The 22879-nt window shown below is 37.8% G+C and overlaps 1 long non-coding RNA gene across 3 annotated transcripts in view; it reads right to left on the bottom strand.

Moving 5' to 3' along the window:
* LOC138744831 (uncharacterized) overlaps window positions 1–22879 on the bottom strand; it is a 173080-nt gene that overhangs the window by 104325 nt on the left and 45876 nt on the right. For all 3 annotated transcript variants that reach the window (XR_011345782.1, XR_011345783.1, XR_011345784.1), the window contains exon 5: window positions 21586–21680. This is a non-coding gene — a long non-coding RNA (uncharacterized lncRNA). The remainder of the gene's footprint in view (window positions 1–21585; window positions 21681–22879) is intronic.

The raw sequence follows: 22879 nt of genomic DNA, 5'->3' as shown, positions 1-22879 counted from the left end.
ACTAGTCTTAAATTCCTAGCAATAAATGTGTCCAATTATCAGATTTGGGCCAAGCACGTTGAAATGATATTCATTAAAATACACCAATGCCTCTACTTTCTTAGAAGTCAAAGGAAGTTTGGCATATTCCCCGTGACCCTCAACAACTTCTACCGCCACACCACAGAAAGCATTCTTATTGTATGTATCACAGCACAGTGATACAGCTGCTCTGCTCAAGATTGGAAGCTGCCAAAGTGGTAAATGCAACTGAGAATATCATGCAATTTTTTTTTTTCCTCCTTGGACTCCATTTACATCTCCCATTGCAGTTATCACACCCTGGACAGACTCTCTTCTTCTCCCTCCTCTCATTAGGGAGAAGGCTTAAGAATTTGAACACATTCATCAGTAGGAGTAAAAACAGTTTGTTCCCAGCAGCCATCAGACTTCTGAAAGAACCATAAAACAGTACAATCACGCTGTCGTTTCTTGGGTTTAATTGATATTCTCCCCTCCCAATGGTGCTCTTCTACTTGTACAGCTGTGTGTACATTTCAGGTTAACCTGTTAGACTGGAAGCAGAACTAGGCAATAATGAGACGAAAAAACTTCAAACAATTTTGTGCAGTTAATTGTGTTAATGGTTTTCATTAGTCTCCCACCTACCAATTAGCCAAACATTCAGCCCTGCCAAAGGGTGGAAGGAGATGCAAAAATTGCTTAAAGGCAGTGTCAATGTTTGAGAGAGTCATAAAGAGAGCTTCATTAATCAAAGTACTGAATATAGGAGTTGGGATATTATGATAAAGTTGTAGAAGACATTAGTGATGGAGTATTGTGTGCATTTTTGATCACCTAACTACAGGAAAGATAACAATAAGATTGAAAGAGTGCAGAAAAGATTTATTAGGATGTTGCTGGGACTTGAGGAGCTCTGTTACAGGGAAAGGTTAAACAGGTTATGACTATTCCCCAGAATGTGGAAGAATGAGGGGAGAAATCATAGAGGTATACAAAATTATGAGGGGATAAATAGAATAAATACAAGTTGACTTTTTCCACCAAGGTTAGGTGAGATACAAACCAGAGGACATCGATTAAGGGTGAAAGCTGAAAGGTTTTGGAGAACATTAGGGAGAACCTTCACACAGAGAAAAATGGGAGTGTGGAACAAACTGCCAGCTGAGGTAGTGAATATGGACTCTATTTTAACATTTAAGAAAAATTTGGACAGATACATGGAGAGGTATGAAGGGATAAGTACAAGGTGCAGGTCAGTGGGACAAAGTAGAAATACAATACAGCACTAGTGGGAGCCATGAATCATCTGACCACTTGCAGGCAATGGGGAAATTTAAACTTTGACCAATTTGGAGAAAGAGGAGGCCTGCAATTAGGTGAGTCTCCGTCTTGCTCATGAGGAGACCTGAAACACTCCCTCTGAGAATATTCACTCCAACTCGATTTCTTACTGAGGGTTTTGAGCTCTGGAGTAACCTTGCACAGTTAACTTCAGGGCAGGCAGCCAGTAGTACAATGAAAGGCTTTAGATATGTGAATGCACTAAGATTTGTAATCATTTACTCTTCATTAATATCCAAATCAATGCAACATATTGCAAGGGCAAAACTGGCCCAATGTAAATAGCATTACTGTCACTGAAATACACAGTCACATCAGATAAAACTTTTTCCCACTGAATCAATTTTGGATCAACGTTTTCACATTCCTTTGTACCTTTTGGTATTTTGATCTGTCTGACATTTGGAACATTCTATCCAATGTCCCACCTCCAACAAGCCTCCTTATTAGCATCTCAAAAAACACTAAGTATGCAGACGTTACCCCAGTAAAACAAAGCCATGGCCAATACTTTTTATATTATGAGTTTTTAAAATGATAAACTTATTACAAAAATGTTTGATTTTAAATTAAAAATAATTTGAAAATATATTTACAATATTTTTTTCCGTTCCCTGAGGTTAGGTAAACTGGCCTTCATGAGCCTAAGTTAGGGAGCAGATGACAGCTGTCAGAACTAATGATGCCTGCACCATCATTTACCATCATACACCTGCTTATCAATAATATACCTATCTATGGAGTTTATTGCTCAATCCCACGCCCTCACCTCGATAAATCATACCACAAAAGAAAATGGCAGTACTGCCAGACCCACTGGAGCAGATCTGTGGAGAATGAGGAGAGGAGACACAGCGCTCCTCCGCAGGGTTCTACTGCCCAGTCCAATCACTGTCAGTTCTGTACAGGCTTTAAATGGCCTGTTAATTTTAAAATCCTGTGACCACAAAATCTGGGCCCACCTATGTTGGGCAGCAGCCTCGAAGGATTGCAGACTTAGTGGAAACAGAGGACTGGCACAGGGCACCAGAAAACAGGGAGACTACCCCTCCCCCACCCATTGCATTAGAGAAGGAGAAACAAAGGAGATGACCCACAGGATGGTAATCATGGTGCAGACCAGTGAAGGGCTTTGAGGCTGAAGAGCACACAGAGGAGACTGTTAGCAACTCGGGGCAGGGAACCTAGGGGCTGCGGGCTGCTAACAACTGCAGTCAAGGGACTCGCGCCAGGCTGCGAACTGCTGGAGACTGGGTTAAGACTGACCGAAGGATTACCAGGTATTGGAACTGGTACCCAAGAAGGTGCCAAGGGCTTTGAAGTTTTCCAGATCTGCAGCTCGGGTTGCCGATAGTTTGGGGTGGAAACTAACCCTAATGGCAGACTAAAGCTTATTTTGTGTAATATTACAACTGTGTTATGACAGGATAATTATGAAATTTTGAAGCTTCTCCTACCTGTGTACAAGCCCAAGCGATAAAAGTCATACATTGCTGGACTTGGGCAACGGATGACATTCTATGTGATTGGTCCATATTCAAGGACTCAACAACCAGCCTCAAAGGAACCACTGCCTTCATGAACTTCATCAGCATGGTGTGTGGAGGACCCACTGTGTAAGAGAACAACCCATGGCTGAACTACGAAGTTTACTTACCACTGAGTACCAAGTCTGAGGTTTCCAAGTTGGGAAACTTAGTCCTATACAAAAAAAATCCATGTATGACCTCTGTGAGTCTTTCAGAAATTGCAGTGAACAAAACTTGAGCCCCAGATGAACCTCACAGACAATAGACAATTTAAGGCAAAGAATTTCATGACTTGCTCATGACAATAAACTCAGATTCTTCTCAGCTTCTTTTTCTTCTGGCTTCTTACCTGTTAATCTGTATTCCTTGTTTTCTCTACCCCTACCTTTTTATTCAGGCATATACCTAATTTTCCAGATCCTTGATAAAGGACTCAGGCCCAAATCATTGATGATCTTTTACTTCCTTTGGATGCTGCATGACCTGCTGAGTTTCTCCAGCACTTTTATATATTGCAAGCATGCTATCACAAGCTATAAACACAAAACCAGCCAAAATGCCAAGCATTCACATATCCCTCCGCAGTGTTCAAAGCATTTTACACTTGCTTTGAACAGGAGGCCAGTGGCACTCACCACATCAACCCAGCTGTCAGATTGGACTTCCTGAGAATGAACCAGTGCAAAGCAACTGGACCAGATGGAGTTCTTCAAGTCTTTGCAGAACAGCTCGGTATTCACAGACATCTTCAATCTCTCCTTACTACAGGCAGAAGTAACCGCCTGCTTCAAGGAGGTTGAAGAAATGCATAATAATGTAATTTGGTGATGGCCCATTATGATCAAGCTGTCAGCTGTGTGAGGCCAGTAGCAATGGTATGTGAGGGTGGACCAGATAAACACAAATCTGTGCCTTAATAATGAAGATTATTGGAGAATGATCAATAAGTGCGTGATATAATGTGAGCTAACATTATGCACATAATAGAATGTAAGTATTTAAAAATATATTCACTGACCTAAACCACACATGTGAGTTCACTGATTTTTTTTGTGGCCCTACAACTCAGGTCAACCCCTTCTATACAGAGACTGCCAAGGCGCCCTTGCAAGTTTGCAATCTCAAGCCAGCCTGATCAGTGTCAATATCTTCCTCGATCACCAGTTTTAATCTTGATATTAGCATTGATGATGACCATTTTAATCCCAATTTCCTCAGGCTTCCACCTAACTCTTTTCATTTTGTTTTACCCTGAAGAGTTATCAGGAGTATTTTGAGCCTCCCAGCTGGTCAGCTTCCTCAGCATAACTCCCACTCACAATGACCACAACCTTCCAATCACACTTTTTTATGGGTCATTGTTAAATTTTTTTTAAAGATATTAGACATATCCATTTTGATTTATTTTAGCAAAACTCTAATTCCTCCTATAAATGTCCTTAGATTGCAATATTGCCAGAATTCAAGCAACCGGCAAAAAAAGTGCAGAAAACAAGTAGGTAAAAAATATGCAAGTTTAAAAGTAGTGCGCCTCACCATTAGTTCAGCAATCATGAATCAACAATCTCAAGCAACTGAAAAATTCAATTATTTGCCATCTTATCACCATAGGTGCCAGATACCAGATTTCACTGTAATTCAATGTGCCTCAACCTATTTACAGAAATTATTTAAAAATACATTTTCACATTCAGTTAATTTCAACTGAAATAGTCAAGACAGCACTGTAATTCTGGAAAATCGCTGCAGGTAGGTCTCAATAGCAAGATAAATCTGCATTATTTAAGAATATATCCATAAAATGAAAATATCAAAATTGTGCTTACATGAACACCAAACTGAAATTAAATTACTAGCTGAGCTCATGCAGTGTGGGCGCAACTTTATTTGCACTTTGAAAAATAAACAAGATGAAAGACTGGAGAATCAGACAGTACTTTAGAAAGCTAAAAGCCACAAATGAGTCAACTCTGGCGCCCCAGACTAACCCACAGCATATTTATGCTTCAGTTAAAGTACATTAGCATCATCAATAAGCAATGTGCTACAGCTATCTTAAAGTTCAAATTTATTGTCATGACATCACATACAACCCCTAGATTTTTCTTCTGTGGACCAGGTCGAATTTCTATTTATCGCTAACTATAAACTGTAGTCAAGAATGATATGTATTGGGAGGAGTCACGTGATGGAGTAGTGGCCAGTAGGAGAATACCAGCCCTCTCCAGAAAAGAAGAAAAAAAGTGAAGAAAAAGCAAATCACAACAAATAAAAAATAAAGATGTGGAGAAAATGGCAACTATGAAAGAAAAACCAAAAACGGGAAGAAAAGAAGAAGGAAAGACGCCGGAAGAGAAAGGTGAAGGCCTTAACAGCACGAAAAAGCAGATACCCGCCATGGAAAGAGGAGCCCACTCCCCGAGGTTAGTGGAGACCCTGCAGGGTCGTGACCCACCGACTGTGGGACTGCAAGAATGGCTCACTGAGCCAAACAGAGGTGCGCAACTGTGCATGCGCACGACAAGGAGAACACCGACGGGAGGGGGGACCAGCTGTGGAGTGAAATTCCACAGCACGAACAGCTGAGAGATGCCCGACAGCAGGGCTCCCAGCTGGAAGATAAAGAAAGCAATGAGAAAGGGAGGGGTGAGAAAGAAAAGCAGAAGCAGGAGACACAACAGATAACCAGCCCAGAAGAAGAGGACCAACATCAAGAAACCATGGATATAAAAATACCCAACAAACTGAGACAAGCAGCTCAACAAGAAAGTCAGAAGAGACACAGATACAAGGAAGAGAAATAGAAGACACAAACCCAAGAGCAGACACAGAAGAAGAAGAAGAACACCAACCTCTGCACAGAGGAATAGGAGGTAAAATGAATGGACAGTACGTAGATAAAAAAAATTTCAAGAACAAATGAAAACATTAAAAGAATGGTTGACACTACAATTTAGTGAAATGAAAAGAAAAATGAAAAGTACAGAAAAAGTGAGTAGAATAGAGCTGGTCATAACAGATGTAGGGAAAGGATTAGAAAATGTGGAAGAACGTGTAATGGCGGTAGAAATAGAAATGAATGACTTAAAAAGAAAATTGGAAGAAAGTGACAAAAAAGTTAAAGAAACACAGGAGTTGTTAGCTCAGAAGATGGATATAATGGAAAACTATAGTAGGAGAAACAATATAAAGATAGTGGGCCTTAAGGAAGATGAAGAAGGCAAAGATATGAAAGAATTCATAAAAGAATGGATCCCAAAAGTCCTGGGAATGCCAGAAATGCAGGAAGGAATGGAAATAGAAAGGGCACACAGAACATTAGCCCCGAAACCATGGTCACAACAAAAACCAAGATCCGTTTTAGTAAAATTTCTGAGATACATGACAAGAGAAAATATATTGGAGAAGGCAATGAATAAAATTAGAGAAGACAAAAAACCACTGGAATACAAAGGTCAAAACATTTTCTTCTACCCAGACATAAGTTTTGAGCTCCTAAAGAAGAGGAAGGAGTTTAACGCAGCAAAATCAATCCTATTGAAAAAAGGCTATAAATTTATGTTAAGATATCCAGCGGTGCTTAAAATAGTTATCCCAAGGCAGCAAAACAGACTGTTCTCAGAACGGGAGAAAGCACGAGAATTTGCAGAACGCCTGCAAGACAGAAAGAGAGATGAAGAGATGTAATAAGAACAAAAAACGATAAACTACATATAAAGATGTAAAAATAATGTACAAGTAAGAACTAAAGGAGGGAAGTAAGGGAGAAGGGGAAAAAAGAGGAGGGGTTAAAAAAAATTTAAAAAGAAAAGAGGGGAAGCTTTGTTGTAATGTGAAGATAAAAGTCTTTTCTGGAGGGGGTTGGGTGGGAGAGAATAACAGTCACTGCGAAATCAGTTGACACTTGCGAATGGGTTCTCAGTCCAAATGGAGAGGGGAGTTGTGGTTGCCCAGCAAGGGACAAGGGGTGACTCAGAGAAGGGGGGGTGGACACTTGGGGTTAAGGGAATTTTAGATGTGGGAATGGTTGAGATATTTTATGTTTTAGAAGTGTTGTCATACAGTGCGTTCAAAAAAAAAAGAAAACTGAGAAATGAAAATGGGGAAAAGGGGAAAGGTGGTGGTGAGGAAGCAGAAATTAGATGTAAACAGATTATGAGATGGACATGTTGAACTATATGACTATAAATATTAACAGAATACATAACCAAATCAAAAGGAAGAGGGTACTAAATTTACTGAAAAAAGAAAAAATAGATATAGCATTCGTGCAGGAAACACATCTAACTGAAGTGGAACAGAAGAGATTAAGGAGAGACTGGGTAGAGCATGTAATAGCAGCATAATAACTCAAAAGCCAGAGGTGTAGCTATATTAATCAATAAAAATGTACCAATCAAAATAGAGGAGGAAATAATAGATCCAGCAGGGAGATAAGTAATGATAAAATGTCAGATATATTCAGAACTCTGGAATTTGGTCAATATATATGCACCTAATGAAGAGGATCAAAAGTTTATGCAAGGTTTTTTTTGAAGATTGTAGATGTGCAGGGGAATATATTGATAGGAGGGGATTTTAACCTCAATTTGGATTCAAAGATGGATAAAACTGGACAGATTAACAGAAAGAACAAAGTAGCCAAATTTATGGTTAAATCAATGCAGGAAATGCAACTTTTGGATATATGGAGGAGACAACACCCAAAGGAGAAGGAATATTCATGTTATTCAAGTAGACATAAAACATACTGAAGGATTGACCTGTTCCTGTTGTCAGCCCATATCCAAGGGAGAGTTAGGAAAACGGAATATAAAGCTAGATTGTTATCTGATCACTCACCCCTGTTATTAGCAATAGAACTGGAGGACATCACACCAAGAATATATAAATGGAGATTAAACTCCATGCTACTTAAAAGACAGGATTTTAGATAATTTATTGAGCATCAAATCAAAATAAACATGGAATCAGTGAAAGACAAATTTGTATTATGGGATGCAATGAAAGCCTTCATCAGAGGGCAGATAATAAGTTATGTAACTAAGATGAAAAAGGACTACAATCGGGAAATAGTAAGTACAGAAAAAGAGAATTGGCAGACAAAAAATAAAATACGATACACTACAAACATACAAGGTGAAGAAGAACATAATGAAAATAAAACAGAAGTATTACAAGCTAGGAGAAAAAACGCACAAAATACTAGCCTGGCAACTTAAAACAGAACAAGCTAAAAGAACATCAAGGAAAAAGGAGAAACAAATTACATATAACCCAACAGAAATCAATGAAAACTTTAAGGAATTCTGCGAGCAATTTTACCAAACTGAGAATGAAGGGAAAGAAGACAAAATAGATGAGTTTCTAGCTAAAACTGAACTACCGAAATTGCAAGAAGAGGAGCAAAACAAATTGATAAAACCATTTGAAATTGAGGAAATACAAGAAATATTAAAAAAGCTACCAAACAATAAAACGCTGTGGAGGACGGACTCCCAATAGAATTCTATAAAACATTTAAAGAGTTACTAATTCCTCCTCTCCTGGAAGAAATGAACCAGATAGAAGAAAGACAAAACATGCCAGATTAATGTGAAACAGCAATAATTACAGTAATACCAAAGAAGGGGAAAGATCCACTAACACCAACATCATATAGACCAATATCTCTACTTAACTCAGATTATAAGATAATAGCAAAACTATTTGCAAACAGATTGGCCGACTGTGTACCAAAAATAGTAAAACTAGATCAAACTGGATTTATTAAGAAAAGACGAACAATGGACAATGTTTGTAACTTCATTTACTTAATACATGCAGTACAAGGAAATAAGACGACAACAGTGGCTGTTGCTTTAGACGCAGAGAAAGCCTTTGACAGGATAGAATGGAATTATTTATTCAAAGTATTACAGAGGTTCAACCTACCAGAGAAATATATGAATTGGATTAAAGCATTATATAAAGGTGAAGGTGACAGTAAATGGATATATATCGAACCAATTTAAATTAAGCAGGTCAACTAGGCAAGGATGTCCACCATCTCCCTCACTGTTTGCTTTAGCAATAGAACCATTGGCAGAACTGATAAGAACAGAAAATAAAAGGGATAAAAATAAAAAAGGAATACAAAATCAGTCTATTTGCAGATGACATCATAGCATACTTAACAGAACCAGAATTATCAATAAAAGAATTATATAAGAAATTGAAGGAATATGGAGAAATATCAGGGTACAAGATCAACGCAAATAAAAGTGAAGCGATGCCAATGAATAATGCGGATTTCACAAAGTTTAAAAAAGAATCACCATTTAAATGGCAAACACAAGCAATCTGATACCTAGGTATTAGGCTAGATAATAATCTAGGGCATCTATACAAATAAATTATCAGTCATTAATGAAGAAATTACAAGATGACTTAGAACATTAGAAAGATTTACCACTAACACTGGTAAATTGCATTAAAATGAATATCTTCCCAAGGATACAACACCTATTTCAATCATTACCAATTCCCTTAACAGAGAAATTCTTCAATGAGCTAAAGAAAACAATAAGGAAATTCTTATGTAAGGGGGGGGGGGGGAGAACTGAGGAGAGCGCTAGATAAATTAACAGAATAGTACAAACAAGATGGTTTGCAGCTACCAAACTTCAAGAATTATTATAGAGCAGACAATTAAGATATCTATCAGATTTTTATCAAACAAGGGAAAAACCAGATTGCACCAGGATAGAGCCAGACAAAATAGGGGAGAAGGTACCAGAACATATACTCTATAAGTGGGATGAAAAACTGGTGCAATATAGAAGTTCACCAGTACCGCAACATCTGCTCAACATTTGGTAGAAGGTTCACGTAGAAAGGGAAAAAAACAAATTACCAACTACCAAAATTATTATTGACGCAAAATCAACTAATCCCTTTCACAATAGATTACCTTTCCTTTAGAGAATGTGAGAGAAAAGGGATTAAAAGAATAGAAAATTGTTTTTTGGGAAATAATTTATTATCATTTGAACAAATAACGTACAAATATGGAATAACTCACGGTACAATGTTTGCATACCACCAACTGAAAACCTACTTAAAGGACAAATTGGGAAGCAGACTGAGATTACAAGGAAGCAGCTTTGAATATGTGATTACAGACACAATGATAATTAAAAGATTTATAACAAACATGTACATCAATCTGCAAGAAAAAGAAAATTATGAAATAAGCTATAAACCCAAACAAAAGTGGGAACAAGATCTAAACATAATGATAAAAAATGAAAAATGGGAAAAGCTATGCTCTGGAACTATGAGAAATATAATAAACATGAGGTTACGTGTGATACAATATAATTGGTTGCACAGACTATATATCACGCCCCAAAAGTTAAATAAATGGGATCCAACAGTATCAGATAGATGTTTTTGCTGTAAGAAGGAAATGGGAACATCAGTACATGCAATTTGGGCATGTGAGAAAGTGAAAAAGTTTTGAGAAGATCTAAATCAGGTATTAAATAAAATCACAAAAAGCAACATACCAAAAAATCCAGAGATATTTCTTCTAAGTAATATAAGAAGTAAAGTATTAGGTCTCAAACTGGAAGAAGAGCAAAAAAGATTTATTATGATAGCCTTAGGTCTAGCAAAAAAATGTATAATGTCAACTTGGAAATCAGAAGAGAGCCTGAGAATACAGCAATGGTACATGGAAATGAATAAATGTATTCCATTGGAAAAAAATAACATGTAATTAAAAAAATAAAGTCACATTATTTGAACAAATTTGGGAACCATACATGGAACACAACAGAGAGGGCCTACCTTCACCCCTAAAATGATAGAATGATAAGAAGATGAAATGAACAGACCCAGTGTGTGAAAGTAGATGACACAATTTTCTTGTTTATTTTCATTGTGTGATGACATTGTTTAATGGGTTTATTGTATTGTATATGTTGAACATTTAATGGGTTTGAAGGGGGGTGGGAAGGAGGGAGGGAAGGGAGGGGGGAAAAGGGCAGAAAATGACACTGTGTATATTCAAGAGGGAAATGTTTGTGTCTATTTTGATTAATATGGTTCATAGTGTGAAAAATTTTTAAAAATTTAAAAAGAATAAAAGAAAACTGCCAAACATCTCAAAAAAATGATATGTATTGAAAAGAGAAAAATGTGAACAAATAAATAATGTAAACAAACTGACTGTGCAATACAGAAAAAATATATTAAGTAATAAATAATGTGTAAACTAAAAGTCCTTAAATGAGTCTCTGATTGAGTATTGTTTAGTAGGAGTTTGATAGCTGAAGGGTAGCAACTTTTCCTGAACCTGGTGGTATGAGTCCTGTGTCATCTATACCTCTTTCCTGATGGCAGCAGTGAAAATAGAGCACATGTGAATCTTTAATGATTGCTACTCCTCTCCAACTGCAGTGTTCCATGTAGATGTTCTCGATGATGGGGAAAGTTTTGCCTGTTATGTACTGTCCACCACCTTTTGAAGGGCTTTTCGCTGAGAGGTACTGGTAATGCAGCCAGTCAGCACACTTTCCACTACACATCTGTAGATGTTTATCAATATTTCTGAAGCAATCTGAACCTCCACAAACTCCTGAGGAAGTAGAGGTGCTAATATACTTTCTTCACGATGACATTAGTATGATGGATCCATGACAGTGACTCCCAGGAATTTAAATTTGCTCATTCTCACCATCTCTGATCCCCTTTCATTGTAGACTTTCCAAAAGTTTTCAATTTCCATCCTGTATGCTGACTCATTGCCATTTTTTTAATACAGTAGGGGTGGCCAAACCGCGGCTCGCAAGCCACATGCGGCTCTTTGACCTTTAATATGCGGCTCGATGCTGGTCTCCCACCTCGCCCGCCCGACTCGCGCTGCCGGTCTCTCCCCCGCCCGACTCGCGCTGCCGATCTCTCCCCCGCCCGACTCGCGCTGCCGATCTCTCCCCCGCCCAACTCGCGCTGCCGATCTCTCCCCCGCCCAACTCGCGCTGCCGATCTCTCCCCCCGCCCACCCAACTCACATCTTTCATAGCCTGACATTTGTAGCATTGTATTTTAGTTATAAAAAATGATTATTATAAGACTTATTTTGTAGGGTGGAAATCTGATTAAAATATCTCATTATTTTGGTTTACCTTTTTTTTTTACATATTTGTGTTTTTGTGATTACTGAAATTAATACAAATTATCAGTTTAAAAACTGCATGCATGAATAAACATTATTGCATTTAATATGCATTTCTTAATATTTATATAATTTTTTGGTTACAAAATGTGTAACAATAAAAACGTATGTGTGAATTTTGTTCTTGTCGTGCGGCTCTCAAACATCTGAGCTTTATCGTTTATGGCTCTTACATAAAGCAAGTTTGGCCACCCCTGCTTTTCAGCCCTATTATGATAGCACATCAGCAAATTTGTAAATGGTGTTGTTGTAATGGGCTACATATTATTTCAGAGAGAGATGGAATGGCAGTGGGAGTATATTTGAAAGTTAGGCCTTACTTCCATGCTATCTGCATGCTACAGGTCAATTACTTGGCCTGCTAACTTCAGTCATTGGATATGGGAAACAGACCCACTCCTTCCTATGCAGTGTATAAAAGTGCCTCAATCCCACAAGGTCACATTTATCCTCATATTGCTAGACTTATCCTTACAGCCTCCAGATTAACACTGTAGGCCAATCTGACTGCAAAGGAGGAAATATTTTGTTGTAGGATCCAAGGAATACTTGCTGAACTCAAAAATAATTCTATACTCAAATTTTTGGCCTGTTACCATTTCCCTTTCCACTTTGTTGGCCAAGTTAAATTTGGTCCTTTTTCGTTAAAGAAATGTTTCAAGAAATTGCCTTGTATTTTATAGGAACATTTCAATGAGAAGATGTTTCATAATACTATGGTTTCGTATACCTGCCTAAGGGATAGGACGTGAATGATTATATGAAACACCCTGTGAGTTCATTCCGGGCTGCGGACCACTGAAGACTGGCTGAAGGGGTCTAGGTATCGGAACTGGGATGTGAGAGGGTGTTGAAGGGTTCCTGATCATGTAGGAGGTTCAGATCAGAGGCTGCTGATGGCTTGGACTGGACTCTGTGTGGCTGGGGTGAACCCACAGACACACAGTGTCTCTGAGGGGTCTCTCTTTTGCTTCCCTTTCTGTAAAAGGCACTTCAGGCAATTTCTGCTGATGGCGAATCTGTCTGCCTTACGACAGATGAAAACAAATTTCATGTAATATTGCACTGTCTTCATTACATGACAATAAATTGAATCTTGAATTTAGCAGAAAGACAGAATATAACTGTGTCCAGTAACTTCTTCAGAATTGAATTTTTAAAATCAACGCCCTTTTACATTCCCATCAATGTCTCATTACATCTGACTGAAATGCTGCATTCGAATAAATAATTATACTAAAGGAGTAAAACAATATCCATTTCTATTATTCTGTTCTCTGTATCCACCATCCTTTTGCCACTGGCTGCATCCGAATACTAAAATTCCTTCACTGTACTATTTATGTCCTCTTTACCCTTATCTTTCCTGGCTTAAAACTGCTCTCTTAATAAACTTTATAATCAACCCTCACAATGCCTTTCATTTTGGTCCAATTGTGTCTGTGTCTGTGGGGGACACATTTACCCTAAAATGTTACATCAATTCAAGCTGCGGTGATTGCTGAAAGTGAACTTTCAATTCTGTTCACAACTGCTAATTCCATGGACCTTTGTTAGAAAATGCTGAAATGAGCTTCATGCCCTACAAGTGGTTAAAATGGTCTTTATAATGATACTCGTAAACAAAACTGCATTGGGCTGACCATATGACTCAAATTAATGCCACTGCTCTGCCTCAATTTACTTCAGTAATGTGCTTTAGTAAATTCTGCTATGATAATAATAATTTTCAAACTCCCCTGTTGTCTGAATGGCATTTTCACTGTGTTTATTGTTTTAATAAATGTGATTAAAAGCTTTTGATTAATGTTCTCTCCTCTGAATTGTGCATAATTCTTTCAAAAACAATTTAACTGCAAGAACTAGCTGCTGGCTGCCCTAAAAGCATTCTCATCAGTGGCAAAAAAGAAGAAACCAAATGATAAACATATTTTAAATCCAGTTGTACTTTGATAGAGAACAATTTTAAGGGGTGCAAACACTACTCTAATAACTTCAGTTCAGTGTGATTTAGACTTTACTTCAAAGCTGGCAAGTTGAATGAAAACATGCAAGGACGATGACAACACCCAAGTTTGCAGAGTTCAAGTTATTCAAAGCAGACTGCAAAAAGCAAGCTATATACATCTGCAGTAAGCACAAAGAAAGGCTGCAACTTGGAGCCTCAAATTCACATTCATCTACCTCTGCTACATTGGAGACATATTGGTTTTCAGAGCTCAAATAGTGAACAGCACGATTGCTCCAATCTGAACAGCTTCTGTTGAATAATAAAAGTATTCAGAGAAACCTATACATTTACAGAAGAGTCTTTCATAAAATTCCTCTGTACAGAGCATAAAAGCCAATACATTGGCTGAAAAAAATCTAGCTTTTTAAATATTTACCTCGCACACACATTAATGGTGCTACCTATAACTAGGTTTTCAATCTTTCCAATTCTTGAGGAATATCCTCGTGTCAATAGGTAATATGAATTTAAATTTTACGATAGAAAATGAAATAGCAAAGCAATTTGGAACCGTCTCAGAAGGTATCAGTCTTAAAGCTTTGGCTGAGCATTTTATGAAAAGCCAAAGCAAAATTTGTGGCAATTATAAAGTCATCAAACTAAGCATTAAAGCCTGCATCTCTGCAGTAGATAGTTTTGAGTGTTACATTCAACATTGTACATGCAAATATGAAAGGAATGTAGTGTTAAAAACTGTGAGAATTTTATTAAGGTATCCATAGTTTATCTCTCTAATTTGCTTCAGCTTTAAGGTCTTCTAGATCTCTATAATCTAGCAAATCTGTGCTCTTGTATATCTCCCTCCACCATTGGCAGATTTGCTTTTAGCTCTCCAGTTGTGAGGTTCAGAATTTCTTTGTTAAACCTCTTGCACTCCCTCATGCTCCCCTACTTCAATTTTTTTTTTTTTTTTTTTTAAATCTTACCTTTTTGACCAAGCTCTTGATCATCCACCCATCTCTTTCCTTATGCACCTCCATCAAAAGTGATCTTGAGATTTTACAAAATAAAGATGTTATTGATAGTAGTTTCAGAAGAAATAGATGAGATATGAAATGAAGACAAAATAGCCAATTAAGCAGAGTGAATCCAAAATATGATGCATCTCCAGGAATGGGTGCGTGATTTCATCTCATGCCAATCAAAACGGCATGAAAAATGGCCTCTTCATGTGCCTTGAAAATCCAACAGAAAGCTAGAATATGTGTGATCTTGCCAAAAACCACTCTCTTGTCCATTGGTAAGATGGGGGAAGGGGTGGTGTGTGAATTTGCACAAAACCACCTCCAGCTCCTTCACTGCCATTGGTAGATGATGACAGGGTGTGTTATCTTGCACAAAACTACTCCTTCACTGCCCCCTCTCATCAGTAAATGGAGACTGGGTTGGGTTGGTGGGTGGGTGGGTGGGTGGGTGGGGGGGGGGGGAAAGAGAGAGATGAAGTGCAGTAGTAAGTACAGATAGCTCAATGTTTTTGTGCCAGCAGTTTTCTTTTTCAGTTTGTCCATGGACTCACTTCGACTGCACAGACTAAAAGAGTACTGAAGCAGGCGCATCCACCAGGATGAGTGGGCTGCTAAATATCTATTTTCCTCACAAAATGGAGGCCAAGTATGGTCAGATTATCTGCATTGTAGGACAAATGTGGACTAAATCACATTCAAACAAAAAAAAAAGCCCAGATCGACACAGAACAATCCAATGTTTACCTTCTTTGACCATTGCTGATTCCTGACACTGTGGAAGAAAATGTCATCTTGCATTAGAATTTGGCAGCAAATTCACAGATTTGATGCGATGAGTGATCACTGTGCTGTCCTACACCTCCCCTTCTCTTTGCCCCCCCCCCCCCATTCATTTTAAAATTGGGAAAACTTCTGCAAGTCACATTTTGTACAGCTAAACATGCAAAGCCTCAAATGCACTGACCACCAAGCATGTTCTATGTAGTGTGGTCACAGTGTAATTTGAATGATCCTCAGTGCCCAGGAAGTATTGACAAAATGTCAAGTGCATAATAATATATCATGGGCTAGATTTTCCACTTTTAGGCAAATTAGAATCAAATGTTGCACCAGACCTGGGACACTACTAAAGGAACTGGGCATCAATTACATTCAACTGGATCCCTACAGGACCTGATGGGCATATTTTAACAATGGCTGTATCTTAGTTCAATAATAAAGAACCGGGGCTTCCAGCAATAATTGACAGCATATATAATATAAATATATGAATAATTTGACAAGTAAAAATGCAGTAAATGCACAACAGTAAGTGAAGAATGAGTAAAACAGTCATTGGAGTTATCAGGCCTTAGCTGCCTGACAGGAAGAAGTACCAATTACGTACTGAGCATTTCCAGATCTGCCAAGATCAACACTGCCTGAAGCTATCCTGATCCTACATGCAAATACCTTCAGCTGTGACAGGGCCTTGTGTAATATACTGACATCATCTGGGAGGACCAGAATAAGCCCCACCCTGAAAATTACCAAAATTACTAAATGTTGCTCTCTGTCAAAGCTTTGAACACCAGGGCATCCTGAAACACTTTAAAACAAGTATTCAAATAAAATAAACATTTTAATGGGATTAATCAAAATGTTGAGAAATATTCCTTAAGATGCTTAAAAATAGAATTAACAAGGTAATGTACATTATGCTATTGTTACTTTTGTCCTGTCCTAGATCAGCGGGGAAATTCTCCAAGGCAACTGTAAGAGAACTGCCGAAAGTTTGAGCTTAGTCATTAATATCTTGGTAGAGTCCAACGTCTGAGCCCAGTGTTCAGGCAAGAATCCTGAATTTCCTCCCAGTCAGAGAGAGAGGTGGGTGTTTCTTTGAAAGTATCAGCCCTATGTTTTCATTCTTGCTGATCATACTACCTTAAGCTTCTTGTAAGTTGGTGTGCAAGATGTTTTGTCATATTGTGCTTTGAAAATAAATACACATGTCAAATACATTTTGTGCAAAACTATGTTCTGAGATGACTGGACATAAGACATGTCCCTACTTTCCTCCTGTTGGAGTTTCAACATTTCATATCCTAGTGTGATTTTAATTAAATTCTGTCATAAAATATAAAATGCTCAGTCTCCGGTGTCATTAATTCAACCTTTCAATTCCTGCAAACCTAAAACACTAATGAGTAATTAAGTTCATACAGGTAGTCAATGGGGATTTGTACAAAAATAACAAGACAGGCAGAATTACTAGTGCAATGCAGATTTTTTTCTGTGATAATGGCCTACCTGATTTGTTAAAGAAATCATATCTCCAGAGATCAAATTATTAAGTGCTAACGAAAATCTAACTGAGTTGGAATGCTTTGGGCTCTCAAAACCCATTAGCAAAATATCATTCATCTCCCCATCACCTCTCCCCAGCCTACACTCCCTTGAACTCCGTCCCAGGATAGAATTTCTAATAAAAATTGTACATTTGCTGCATATTGGAATTACTTACCTCCCACTTTGAGAAGAGAATTCATGAAAGCTATAATGTATTTAAGAACCATGAACCATAAAGTAGAATTGTGTGGTAAAATATATGCAGTACTTTTGTTTTAATATCAATGACAAAATAACATTGTGCATCACTCAATACCATTTAACATAGTTAGTTCATCAACCCGGAGAATTTATATCGGGTTAGAAGGCAGGAAATGCCACAGCCTGATGTTCTCGTGATATTTGATATTCCTACGAGGGACTACCTTTGTACAATTGGAAATAAGACAAATATTTCAAGGTTGATTGAAGAAGCGACCTCTGAAGTCTTGCTATTGATTCTTTGTCTGGACTATTCAATTAATTAGTTCAGACTTCATCCAACAAATGATGCAAGAATTGAGGTCTTTCAGCCTAGCTCATTCCACACATCCATGTTTCCAAGTTATAGTTTAACTGTGCTAGAACCTACACCAAAGCTAAAGTAAATAAAATGGATCAGATTGAAGAAGATAAGCAATGTAGGAATTGCTCTCACCCTTTCTTTACATAAATGTCCCTTTGAGGTATTACGTAAGGAAGCCAAGGGGATTTTTGAGGGAATGATGCAGAAAATACAAACTATTCTAATTTTCTCTGAATTAGGCCTTCAACATCTTTCTCTTTGCCCCACTATTGGACAGTGTACCTTTCACAATGAATATTATAGTATCTTACATTAAATAGTTTATTCTCAGACTCCATTCAAACAACAGACCAAGGTCAACCTTGACATTATAAAGTATACACCATACTGACAGGGGTCTTATGCAAGTTCGTTAAGCTGAGGTGACCTATCCTTGACTACATTCCCCAGGAAACCATTTCATAACCCACATATTTCCTCATAGATCAGACCTGATTTCAGCTGGAAGCCTTTCACCCCACCTAAACCAAGCCAGGCTGATTTGATGAGCCTGGACCATATTATACAGCACTTTACAGAATTGCTAGCTCAGCCTTTGCTCGATCCTTCACCCGTTTTCCCTCTGTCAGACATGAGGCTGCTTCATTCATAGAGTCAATTAAATCCATTAAACATAAATGAGATTATGGAAGCAGAATACAAGATATAATTGCTACCAAAGTGACCATGCACAGATTTTCCCCCAACTTATTCTATTAGAGACCATGTAACATTGTTTAGCCCAAGTCCCAAGTCATGTGGGAAGAAGAATGCAGAAAAAATTCTCAGTGCCTGCAAAAGCATTAGTTGTTTTTTGACATCTCTGATCACTAATGGGGCTCATTGAGAGGAAATCATGTTCAAGCAGTAACTGCTACCAATCGAAGATTATCCTGCCCCATGTTTTCAACCCTTAAAAGTCCTTCATCTTAAATAATAAAGTATATTCATGTTGTAAAGCTTAATGTAATAATTGAATTGGATTAAATAAATGAAATCATATATGCTTTCTCCTTTTTTAAATGTTTGTTCTCAATCACTAATTCTTCCTCTATTAAAAAGATAGAGCAGTTTTAACCTGTCAATTTGACAGTGCACACAACTTCCAGATGTTGCCAGAGACTGATAATGCGATTATTCACTGTTTTAAATTATTTTTCTTCCTTAAAAGCAATGAGATCTTTCTCTTCTAAATTCATTCACAATCAACTTTAAACTAGGATGATTAACAATCTCAAAGATGGCAAGCACAAGCAAATATTTTACCACTTCAAGGAGCTAATGGCGGTTACATTTAACACTGGCCATTAAAACAGGGTGGTCGTGCCTCTTGATTCACGTACCTCATAAACAAAAGCGATGGTTGGAAAAACAATATATGCAGACGTCATTGCAACAAAATTTAACCAGTTTTGTTAACAACCTGTAGCACGAATAACAGCTCTCACGACGGGAGGGAGAAAAAAATGCTTTTATTAACTTATTCCTATGGGTAGGGTTTCACAGTAGTCTTCTGATGGGTTCTGGGTTTAGGCGGGAAACCAGGGATATATGTGAGCAGATGGGGCTGCAGCCAGACATCAGCACATTGCTATTATCAGTGAATCCAAGTTCACTGCACAACCATCCTCATCTGGCAACTGGCTGGAAATAATGTTACTTTTTAAATAAAAAACCTTTCAGGTATCAAGTCATTAACTTCTTGATGGGTATTTCAAAACATGAGCAGAACTATTCAAAGCAGTAAAGCAGCAGCCATTAATAGATCATCAAAAAATGTCATAATTATTCAGGAATTAAAGATGTTAATTGGAAGTAATAGCCAGGACCGTTGATAAAGTTATTCCATCAATATTTGCATCTAGATGTAATCACAGGGTCACACAGAAAATAAACAAACTTTAGGCCCACTGATGATTGGAAGATGGCCTAGAATGGAACAGACTCAAACTTCATTGTTTCCCCGAGGGGCAGCAGAATGGGATAGCTGGATGATGTTCAGATGGAAGGACACTGATGTCCATCAACACTTACCTGGAGATGGTGCTGAACGGTGGGCAGAAATCTTTAGAACATGAAATATTGGGTCAAATACCCAGTTCCACTCCAATTTAGCTTCCTCTGACTGTGGACTGCTCCCCCCCCCCCCCCCCACCCCAACCCCCCTAAAGTGTAAACCACAGTTTCAATATGCACTCATGTGGTGCTGGCCACTGACAAAAATTACACTACTATATTTAAATATACTTATTCAATAGATAGATTGGTTGACACCATAGCGAACTAACTACAAGAATGAGAAAGAACTGGTATGATATTACGTAACCTCCTAATAATGAATGCATTGTAATTCCAACACATCTTTCCAGTGCAATGCAATTTCTCACATCTGGTTTTTGAATATTAAGTTTTGAACATTTTGAACATTAAGGCTAAGGAGGGCAAGGCTATCGCCCCCCCATCTTGGCAACCTTTTACAGAAGCACAATTGAGAGTGTCCTGTTTGGCTGCATTATTTTGTTGTATAATAGATGCTAAGCATCAGATCATGTCTATACAGAGGATCATTAAAACAGCCAAGACGAACACTGGGGTCTCTCTTTCCTTTATTTACAACATTTACTACAAGTGTTGTCTGAATATAGCTCAAGGAATAATAGAAGACCCTTTCCACCCAGCACACAGTACCTTTAATCCATTACCCTCAAGGGGATACAGGAACATCAAAATCAGGACTGCCAGAAAGGGGAATAGTTTCTTTCTGCAGGCAGTGAGATTGATGAACAGTATCCTGTAACCATGTAAATCATCCCAAATATTTACATTTTTGTTTTGAATATTTGTGTCATCATTATGTAGTGTGCTTTGTGTGTTTTCATGTGTGCACCATGGTTTGGAGAGTCACTGTTACATCAGATTGTAAATGTACATTAAGATAGGAAAATACTTCAACTTGGATTTCAAATTTTAAACATCGCCAACAACAACATTCCATCTGCAAGACTGAGATTCCAGAGTTTAACTTGCATTCTATCAGCGATTGGTTGGTCTTGGTAATGTTTTAACATCATTTAATGTTTTGCATCAAGTCCACTCAGCAATTAATATTCAAAAGTTTCAATGTCATGAGAAGGGTTAAGGATAAAGTATAGTTTGTTTAGGATAACAATGAAACAGTGCAAATTAACCAGTGAAATATAACAATTTAATTCAAGAGTAAATCTTCATCATGAATAGCTAAATTGTTCATTAAAAACCAAGCAGATGTTAAACATAGACTCATAAAAAATAAAGTTTGCCTTTGTAGGGCTGTGAATGGCAAATAGTCAGCTGCCCAATATTATTTCATTTATAATTTATCATTTTATGATAAATTGTTTATTGATAGCAAAATTATTTGCATTATGCATTTTGCAATAGAATTGATTTCCAGCAATTTAAAAAAAAAACTCACTGTGCTTTTCATCTTCAAGGACCCTGAAGCTGAAACCACCTCATTGTTTAGTTTTTCTAGAGTGTAGGAAAGGAACAGCACTAAGTGTTTACTTGCCAAAGAGATGGCCTCAGAGTTTGTATTGGCTTACCGGATTGAAATGCTCTTGCTGAGTATGGGTTCCAAGACAGCTGCCTCCATAGTAGAACTGCAGTATGAAACAGTGCCGCTCTCCAATCTCTTAGTCTGAAGTTGTAAGCAAAAAAACAAGTGGCCTTTAGATTTAAATAATGCACAGAAAGCAATATATATATAAAAAAGAAATTCAATAAAGGGGACAAAATGAATATTTTTAACCAGGATTTTGTATTTTTGTTTCTTAGTGGTAGGTCTGGGGTTGATTACCCTTATTAATCACTTATACCCAAGTGCCCAAATAAACTGATAGAAAATCAAGTTCAAATTGTCACAGGTGTTTTCAGACCATGTCCCTTTGCAAAAGATTGTAACTTTGTGGGAGTACCTCTCACCAATACTTTTTTTTTCCTTTTGAATGGGACTTTTGCAGATGCTGGAGGTTTTTGTCCCTTGACAACTTTTAACAAATATTTAAACAGTCCCCCTGAAATATGTCATAGTTGTTGAAAGTGGCAACAGGGAAAAACAATTACTAATTTTAAAATTTTAATTTTTTTGCCCAATGAGACATATAAATTAAGAGATTCAAAAGTTGTGTTCCAAGCCATCAATAGCTTTGAGAAATTAAGAGATAATTTCCTTATCAGTACTGTAGGGTCACAAATTTTCTTGAAAAAATCTTCCAGGTGAATTTTGTTTTGGTTTTGTGATACAACTCGAACATTTATCAACTTCTAGCCAAATGCTCAAAGGGGGAAAAGTGCAAAACAAGATAGACAAGTGGATTAATTAAATTGCTTAAATGACAGAGGAGGGCAATGAATAACAACCGTATGATAAGATGCAAGGAACAGATGGGAGAGTTGACTGTCTGGACAACAGACTTGCAAACGTGGACCATTTGGTAAAAGTGTACTTGGACAATGACTTCACAAACGCTGGCCATTCGTCCAGAGTTTATGCCAATTTCAAGAAGAACCATCTCCTTTGCCCAGAGCTTTACAAAAGATTGCCCCGCTCGCTCGTGCGGATCCAATTCCCTGTGGAAGGCACTGAATCCGAACTCTTCTCTGTCTCAAACGCTCCTTATCCTTTTCAAGGGAGAGTTCATGTTTTCCAGTTGGCGCAAGCATATAATCAGGTCTCGCTTACTCCCCGCGCAAGCATATAATCAGGTCTCGCTTACTCCCCGCGCAAGCATATAATCAGGTCTCGCTTACTCCCCGCGCAAGCATATAATCAGGTCTCGCTTACTCCCCGCGCAAGCATATAATCAGGTCTCGCTTACTCCCCGCGCAAGCATATAA

This window comes from Narcine bancroftii, chromosome 10 (assembly GCF_036971445.1).
Source record: "Narcine bancroftii isolate sNarBan1 chromosome 10, sNarBan1.hap1, whole genome shotgun sequence".
Classification (NCBI taxonomy): Eukaryota; Metazoa; Chordata; class Chondrichthyes; order Torpediniformes; family Narcinidae; genus Narcine; species Narcine bancroftii.
Note: the sequence above shows the minus strand (reverse complement) of the source record. Positions and strands in the feature narration are given on the sequence as shown.